General features: G+C 42.7%; 1 long non-coding RNA gene across 1 annotated transcript in view; it reads left to right on the top strand.

Moving 5' to 3' along the window:
- Positions 1–1,739, top strand: part of LOC118177781 — a 13,017-nt gene extending 11,278 nt beyond the window's left edge. Inside the window, exon 3 of the long non-coding RNA XR_004755917.1 lies at positions 1,604–1,739. This is a non-coding gene — a long non-coding RNA (uncharacterized LOC118177781). The remainder of the gene's footprint in view (positions 1–1,603) is intronic.
- Positions 1,740–8,226: the final 6,487 nt, after the last annotated feature.

The following is an 8,226-nucleotide window of genomic DNA, read 5'->3' on the forward strand; positions in this document are numbered from 1 at the left end:
GAAACCGTGTCAAAAGCCTTGCTGAAGTCCAAAAAGATCGCATCAGCTGGTTTCCCTTGGTCGACTAGGTGGGTGATCTTATCATAAAAGGAAATCAAATTCGTTAGGCAGGACCTACCCCTCATGAACCCATGTTGGCTAGGACCAGTGACTGCATAGTCCCCCCAGATGTGCTTCTATAACTTCAAGGATCATTTTCTCCATAATTTTACCAGGCACTGATGTGAGACTGACAGGCCTGTAATTGCTAAGGTCTTCTTTCTTACCCTTCTTGAAAATTGGCACAACATTTGCCAGCTTCCAGTCTACCGGGACCTCTCCAGATTCCCAAGATTGTTGAAAAATAATTGAGAGAGGTCCTGCAATGACATCAGCCAGCTCTTTAAGCACCCTGGGATGAATCCCATCCGGACCCATGGACTTGTATGGATCCAGGTGGAGCAGCAAATCCTGCACACCTTCAGGGTCAGCTGGGAGTTTGTCATTCCCACCATCATGGTCCTCCAGCTCAGGGCACCCTGGGTCCCAAAGCCCATAACTGGTGTTGAAGACAGAGGCAAAGAAGGCATTAAACACCTCTGCTTTGCCTATGTCATTGTTTGTGAGGAGACCTTCCCCATCAAGTAGCGGACCTATGTTTTCTTTGGTTCTCCTTTTTCTGTTCACATATCTAAAAAAAAAAAAAAACAAAAAAAAACACTGTTTTTATTGTCTCCCACAGACAAGGGCATCTTCAACTCTAGTTGGGCTTTGGCCACATGAATTTTCTCCCTAAAAACACGAATAATATCCTTGTATTCCTTCCTTCCGACCCACCGTCCAGCAGCTGTACACTTTCTTTTTTCGCCTAAGCTCCAGTAGAAGATCCCTGGTCAGTCAGGCCAGCCTTCTGCCCCACCTGCCTGACTTCTGATATTTTGGAATTGCCTGATCTTGTGCTTTTAGGAGGCAGTGCTTAAAGAATGACCAGCACTGATAGACGCCAATGCCTTCAAAAGCAGTTTCCCAGGGGACCTTGTTTCTAGTTCCCTGAGCAGCCTGAAATCTGCTTTCCCCATATCCAGGGCTGAAGTTTTGGTGGCAGTTTTCCTTCTGTCACCATGAATTCTAAATTCAACCACTTCATGGTCACTATGACCTCCAATTGCCACATCTCCCAGAACACTCTCTCTGTTCTCTAGCAATGGATCTAGGAGGGTACCTTTCCTAGTTGGCTCCCTTAGCACCTGCACCAAGAAGTTATCATCTAGGTGCTTTATGAACCTCCTGGACTTACTCGTGTCAGCCATGTGGTGATCCCAGTTGACATCTGGCAAGTTGAAATCCCCCATAAGGACAAAGGGAGTTGATTCTGAGGCATCTCTCAGTTCCGCAAAGAATAATTCATCGGCATTGTCATCCTGGCCTGGTGGTCTGTAATAAGACTCCCATAACGACATCCCTTTATTTGTTCGTCCATTAATCCTTACCCAGAGGCCGTCAACTTTGCCATCGCCAACCTGAAGTTCCACACAGTCCAGCCCATGCTTCACATAAATCTCCACCTCGCCTATCCTGCCTGTCCCTCTTGAAGAGCCTGTAACCATCTATTGCAGCACACCAGCCACAGGACTCATCTCACCAGCTTTCGCTTATGCCAATGATGTCGTAGCTGTGGGACTGGGCCAAGACTTCTAGCTCATCCATTTTATTCCTCATACTGTGTGTGTTTGTGTAGAAGCTCTTCAAATGAGCCTCCCTACACACAGCACCTTGTGGAGCCGAGTGAAGGACCTCACTGGCACACACACCCTCTGATTCTAGTGCACCATCCCTTAGGTCATCACCGGTGTGCCTGGTTTTATCCCCTTCCCCCTTCAACTCTAGTTTAAAGCCCTATTTGTCAGCCCTGCCATCTCCTGACCATAAATACTTACCCCTCTCTGAGAGAGGTGCATCCCATCTGGTGCCAGCAGGCCTGGTGTCGCGTAGACCTTCCTGTGATCGAAAAATCCAAAGTTCTGCTGGTTGCACCAGTCCTGAAGCCACGTGTTAATGTGATGATCCCACTTGTCAGCATCGAGTCCTCCGATCGGAAGGACAGAGGCAAACACAACTTGTGTCCCTGATCCTTTAAGTAGTCTCCCCAAAGCCCTAAGGTCCCTTTTGATTTTGATACCATGGCTAGGTTCCTCGCAAGCAGGTTACAAGTACCGAAGGGAAAGACCACTGCAAAGGAGTTCTGAGGAGCCCTCCCTGCTCTCTCTGCCTGCTCAAACTGCCACGCCATGCCCTTCCGATGTGCCACGCCCTGTTTGCCCGTCCTGGTTGCCACGCTCCTGGTTACTCACGCTCCCTAGGCCTTTGAACGGCCGGGGAGGGAGCGCTGCTGGCTCCGTCTATGCCTCGTCAGCCTCCCTCGCAAGGGCTGCCGGGTCCTGGTGGCTCTGAGTAGTGGCTTTGAGTGGCCTCAATGCCGCGAAAAAAGCCCTGTCTGTCTTAATCCCCCGCTCCGCTGCAGAATGTGTCTGCTCTTGAGCCGATCGCCATATGTTTATGAATTCAATAATCCTCTAATTTTTGTGACCAGTAACATGGCTCAGTAACTTTCCTTATATTTTATTTATTTATTTTGTCTGCATGTGTTTTGAATTATCCTGTGAATGAGCCAGCGACGTGCTCAGATGGCCGAAAAGCCCAATGGCATCCTGGTCTGCATCAGAAATATCATGACCAGCAGGACTAGGGAAGTGATAGTCACTTTGTACATGGCACTGGTGAGATCACACCTCAAACACTGTATAAAGTTTTGAGACCCTCCTTACAAGAAGGATATTGAGTTGAGTGAGTTCATAGAAAAGCAAGGAAGTTAATGAAGGGACTAGAACACAAGACATATTAGGTTTGTCTGAGGGATTTAGGGCTTAGTTTGGAGAAGAGGAAGATGAAGGAGGACCTCATCACTCTCTGCAACCACCTGAAAGGAGGTTGCAGCAAGGAGGATGTCAATCTCTTCCCTCAGGTGGCAAGTGATAGGAAACAAGAAAAGGGTCTCTCATGTTGTGCTGGGGAGTGGGGGGAGGGAGGGGGGGGGGCTGTTTAGATTGCACTTAGGGAAGTAATTCTTTATGGAAACGAAGGGTGGTCAATTACTGAAATGGACTGCCCAGAGAAGTGGTGGAGGTGCCATCCCTGGAGGTATTTAAGAGAAGAGGTGGACATGACTTCCCTGGTCCTGCTGTCTACACTTTTCCTGATACAAGCCAGGATTCTGTTGGCCTTCTTGGCCACCTGGGCACACTGACAGCTCATGTTTGGATAAGCATTGACCAACACCCCTGAATCGTTTTCATCTGCACAGCTTTCCAGCCTCTCTGCCCCAAGCCTGTATTGCTGCATGGGGTTCTTGTGGTCAAAGTGCAGGAGCCGGCACTAAGCCATGTTGAACCTCATCCCATTAGCCTCTGTCCATTCATCCAACCTGTCCAGGTCCCTCTGCAGTGCCTTCCTACCATCTGGTAGATGAACACTTCCCCCCACCTTGGTGTTGCATTGTCTGCAAATTTACTGAGGATGCACTCAATTTGCTCATCCAAATCATCAATAAATATATTAAAGAGGATGGGCCCTGACACCACCGCCCCCTGGAGAACAGCACTTTTGACCAGTCACCAGCTGTATTTCACTCCATTCACCACTACTTTCTGGGATCATCCAGCCAGCCAGTTTTTAATCCAGCAAAGAGTGTATGTGTCCAAGCTATGGTTTGCCAGCTTCTCCAGAAGAATACTGTAGGAGACAGTGTCAAAGGCTTTAATGAAGTCTAGTTAGACTATGTCATCAGCCTTTCCCTCATCCACCAGGTGGGTCACCCAGTCATAGAAGGAGATGAGGCTGATCAGGCAGGACTTGCCTTTCATGAATGCATGTAGGCTGGGTTTGATTTCCTTTTTGTCTTGCACATATTGTGTGATTGCATTCAAGATGATATGTTCCATAACCTTTCCTGGCACTGAGGTCAGGCAGACATGACAGTGGTTTCCAGGATCCTCCGTACAACACTTCTTATAGATGGGTATCACATTAATAAGTCTCCAGTCATCTGGCAACTCTCTGGCTGAACATGACCATAGAAGATGGAAAGTGGCTTGGCCATCATAAACACCTATTTCCTCAGCACCCCCAGATGGATCCCATCTGGTCCCATGGACTTGCGGCAGTCCAGGTGGAGTAGCAGGTTTCCACCTGACTGTTTCCACCTGAGTTGTGGGGGGTTGTATTCTGCTTTCTGTCCCAGACTTCCAGGCTGGGAGGCTGAGTACCCTGAGGATAACTAGTCTGACTATTAAAGACAGATACAAAGAAGGCATTGAGAACCTCAGCATTTTCCTTACCCTCAGTAGTTCTGGAAGTCTGAGAGACATAATGACATCTATGAGGCTTTAGAGACTAGGGAGATTCTCCAGTGCTCTTACATAGCTACTAGACTCCACCTCCTGTCAGCACAACTCTTACAGAAAAGAGAATGTCATTAGTTGACTCATCCCTCTTAGCTTTACAGTTACAGAATTACAGAATCACAGAATTGTAGGGGTTGGAAGGGACATAAAGAGATCGTAGGGGTTGGAAGGGACATAAAGAGATCATCCGGTCCAACTCCTCTGCTAAAACAGGTTCCCTAGAGCAAGTTGCACAGGTGGTAGTCCAGATGGTTCTTGAATATCTCCAGAGAAGGAGACTCTACATCCTCCCTGGGAAGCCTGTTCCAGTGCTTTGTCACCCTCACTGTGAAGAAGTTCTTTTGCATATTGGTACAGAATTCCCTGTGCTCAATTTTGTGGCCATTGCCCCTTGTGCTATCCCCACAAACCACTGAAAAGAGATTGGCCATATCCCTTTGTCTCCCACGCCTCAGGTATTTATACACATTGATGAGATCCCTTCTCATTCTTCTTTTCTCCAGGCTGAACAGACCTAGGTCTCTCAGCCTTTCCTCATAGGGCAGATGTTCCAGGTTTTGTTACATCTTTGTGGCCCTCTGCTGGACTCTTTCCAAGAGATCCCTGTCTTTTTTGTACTGGGGAACCCAGAACTGGACACAGTACTCCAGGTGAGGCCTGACCAGGGCAAAGTATAGGGGGAGGATCACCTCCCTTGACCTGCTGGCCACATTCCTTTTAATGCACACCAGGATCCCATTGGTCTTCTTGGCCACGAGGGCACACTGCTAGCTCATGGCCAACCTGTCATCCACCACGGCCCCCAGGTCCTTCTCCACAGAGCTCGTCTCCAGCAGTTCGTAGCCCCAGCCTGTACTGATACCTGAGGTTGTTCCTTCCCAGGTGCAGGATTCTACACTTGCTTTAGTTAAACCATATTTGGTTTACAGAACCCTTTACAGCTGCCGAAAGGAAACGACAAACTTTACTGCTCTTTGAAGTAATACTGACTTTTGAATAAACATCTGCTTTAACATGCTCAGGGTCAGCCACTGGTGACTGTGCTGTAGAAAGCTGTCTCTCCTCAATTCCAATAATATGTTTTCTGTCCACACAAATTTTGACAGCATCCTTAAGATGCTGAGTTCCAATGAAGGGATTTTCAAATGGTGTCACATGAAGAAATACGTATGGTGGATCTAGTATTTTTCTACTTCCCTGTCAATTTATGCTAATATGGATCTTCCTCTTCAGGTACTCCAAGAAATTGTGGAAAGATTTGAACATAATTGTTTAATATGTTAAGATAACTCCTGAAAAATGCCTTAGAGGAGATGACAAAAGGCTATACAGTACAGGCAATCTCAGTTCTGCCTAGTTAGAATGCACTCAAACTTCTATCAAGACCTTTCTATTTTTATGGGTCTGCATTTTGGCTAAGTAAAAACAGGATCCTTTCAAATTCTTGGGCATTTTGCCACCATTCTGGGCCATGGGGCCAATAAAAATCATTAGCAATACATAAATTTTATCCAGTGGGCTTTCCTGAACATGTGCAAGTGTTCATAAGGTTAGAGAACAGAAATCCACATGTTGTATCTTACATGCTTGGAATGCATTGAGCTTAACTAGTTTAGAATAAGTTCACATGAATATTCTTACATATTTATGTAAAATTAGAACACATAAGTGGTTCAGGTACCACAATAACAATTCTGATTAGATAAACAGGTTGCTATTACGTTCTAGTAGATAAAATTAATCACTGTAAAAAGCACCGCTTTTTCATTTTTACTGTTATAGTAACAATAAGCTATAATATTAATGAAAAACCCAAAATTTCTTAGATGGAAATGTGCATTTTTAAAATTGAAAATTTCCATCTTTAACAGAGTTAACACTTCCTGTAGGAAACCTAAGCACTTCAGATTTGGGGGGTGGGGGTGGTGGTGGTGAGGTTGTGGACAGACAGACAGACTGAAATCTATTATTCTGTAAAAACATTTTATGGGATATTTTGTACCAAACAAAACAGATATAACCTACTTTCTTAATACAGCTAACATACAAGAAGAAAGGAAAAATAAATAAATAAATAAAAAAGAATTCTATGCACATTGATTTGTAGTGATGTTATTTTACTGAAATCTGATTCACTTTCCATCCCCTACATGTCATTTTGTATCACGTTAGCAGAGTAATTTAATAGTGGTAGGTGTTGGTACATGCAATCACATCAACTGTAGATCAATACAAACTTTCACTTCTACTCCAGACTGAAAACAAAGAGGCCAAGGTACACAAGCACATTCTGACAATGAAACAAGCAGCAGATGGGTATTGCAAAGAACAGATAAGACTAACATTTAAAATGAACATGGAGAAGCTGAGTGAAGGAATCTAGCCCACAGATAGATGTCAGCATCTGGGATTGACCAGCTCAGGTCTTCTACTCGAAGTTTCCATCACAGGGTTCTTTGCTTTGTATGCCATATACATATACGAAGTAATTTCATTGCATTATACTTCATTAAGTGTAAGGACAATCATCACTTGCAACTGATTGTGTCTCTTAGACTTGTACTCTGTCTCACAATGAGAATATGTACATCCATTTTTTTCTGTTTTGTTTTTGTTGTTTTTAACATCGTTTTACTATAAAAGACTGTACTACAAGTATCCAAATATAGTCTTGCCAACAGTAACCATATCTCCAACAGTTTTACCTGCCCAAATATAATTGAGTTGCTAATTAACTTTCAATTACAAGATGAACATTATATGACGAATTGTACTGTCTTAAAATTTTTATAATATATCTTCTTCAGAAATAAAAGATACATTGCTGAAACTTTTACATTTTTAAATATTTATTTATTGTTTTCAATTTACTTAAAGTGGCAAATTTTGGGTTTAACTGTTTTATTCAACAGAAAAAAAAAAAATAGAAATTTATTTTGAAATTAAAATGAAAAGTTCTGGTATTCAGATATAATACATTGGTTTTGATTTTGTCAAGGACTAAACTAATATAAACACTAATATAAACTAATATAAACACTAATATAAACTAAACATAACTAATCACAAAACTGACATAACAAGCTTCACCGTTATATTATAATTCATCTCTGTGGACTTCTTACTTTATTATTATTATTATTATCATTATTGTTGTTGTTGTTATTATTTATTTTACAGCAGAAAATGTTGAATTTTCTTACTTCCCCCAGTTCAGACTACAAGAAATGTCTGGAAAATTATAGACAAGTGCTGATTAATATAAGAGTTAGTCTGAAATCTGTAACATGTAATTGCAAACTTTAAGCACTTTACTATGGGTAAGTGGCAATCAGTCTCTGCTATCAGTTTTCCTATGCAAAAGTTACTCCTCAACTAAAACAGTACTCAACCCTAATCTAACCATCATTGTGACTGTTAAATGTTGCTGTTTTCCATACAGAACTGCCCTTTTTTTCCAGATTTTAAACTTTCCGTCAGAGGAGGTTTCCAATAGAAGTGTTTTGTAAAGTCTGGAACATCTTTCTGACTTGAACTTCCTTTAACTAAACCAAAGAATCTGAATATACGGCATATTTATTGCAAAGGGAGTAACAGACCTGCTACTGTGTGAAGGATAGGTTTGTCTATTGCTTTCCTGTGGTGGTGATAATTTTTTATAATGTACTTTTATGAGAACAACTTACTGACAAAATCATATTTAAATTATACATATATGTATGCATATATATTTATTTTATTTTGTATGCATATATATTTATTTTGTATCCTTTCCCTCTGCCAAAGT

The sequence above is a fragment of the Oxyura jamaicensis genome, chromosome 1 (assembly GCF_011077185.1).
Source record: "Oxyura jamaicensis isolate SHBP4307 breed ruddy duck chromosome 1, BPBGC_Ojam_1.0, whole genome shotgun sequence".
Lineage (NCBI taxonomy): Eukaryota > Metazoa > Chordata > Aves > Anseriformes > Anatidae > Oxyura > Oxyura jamaicensis.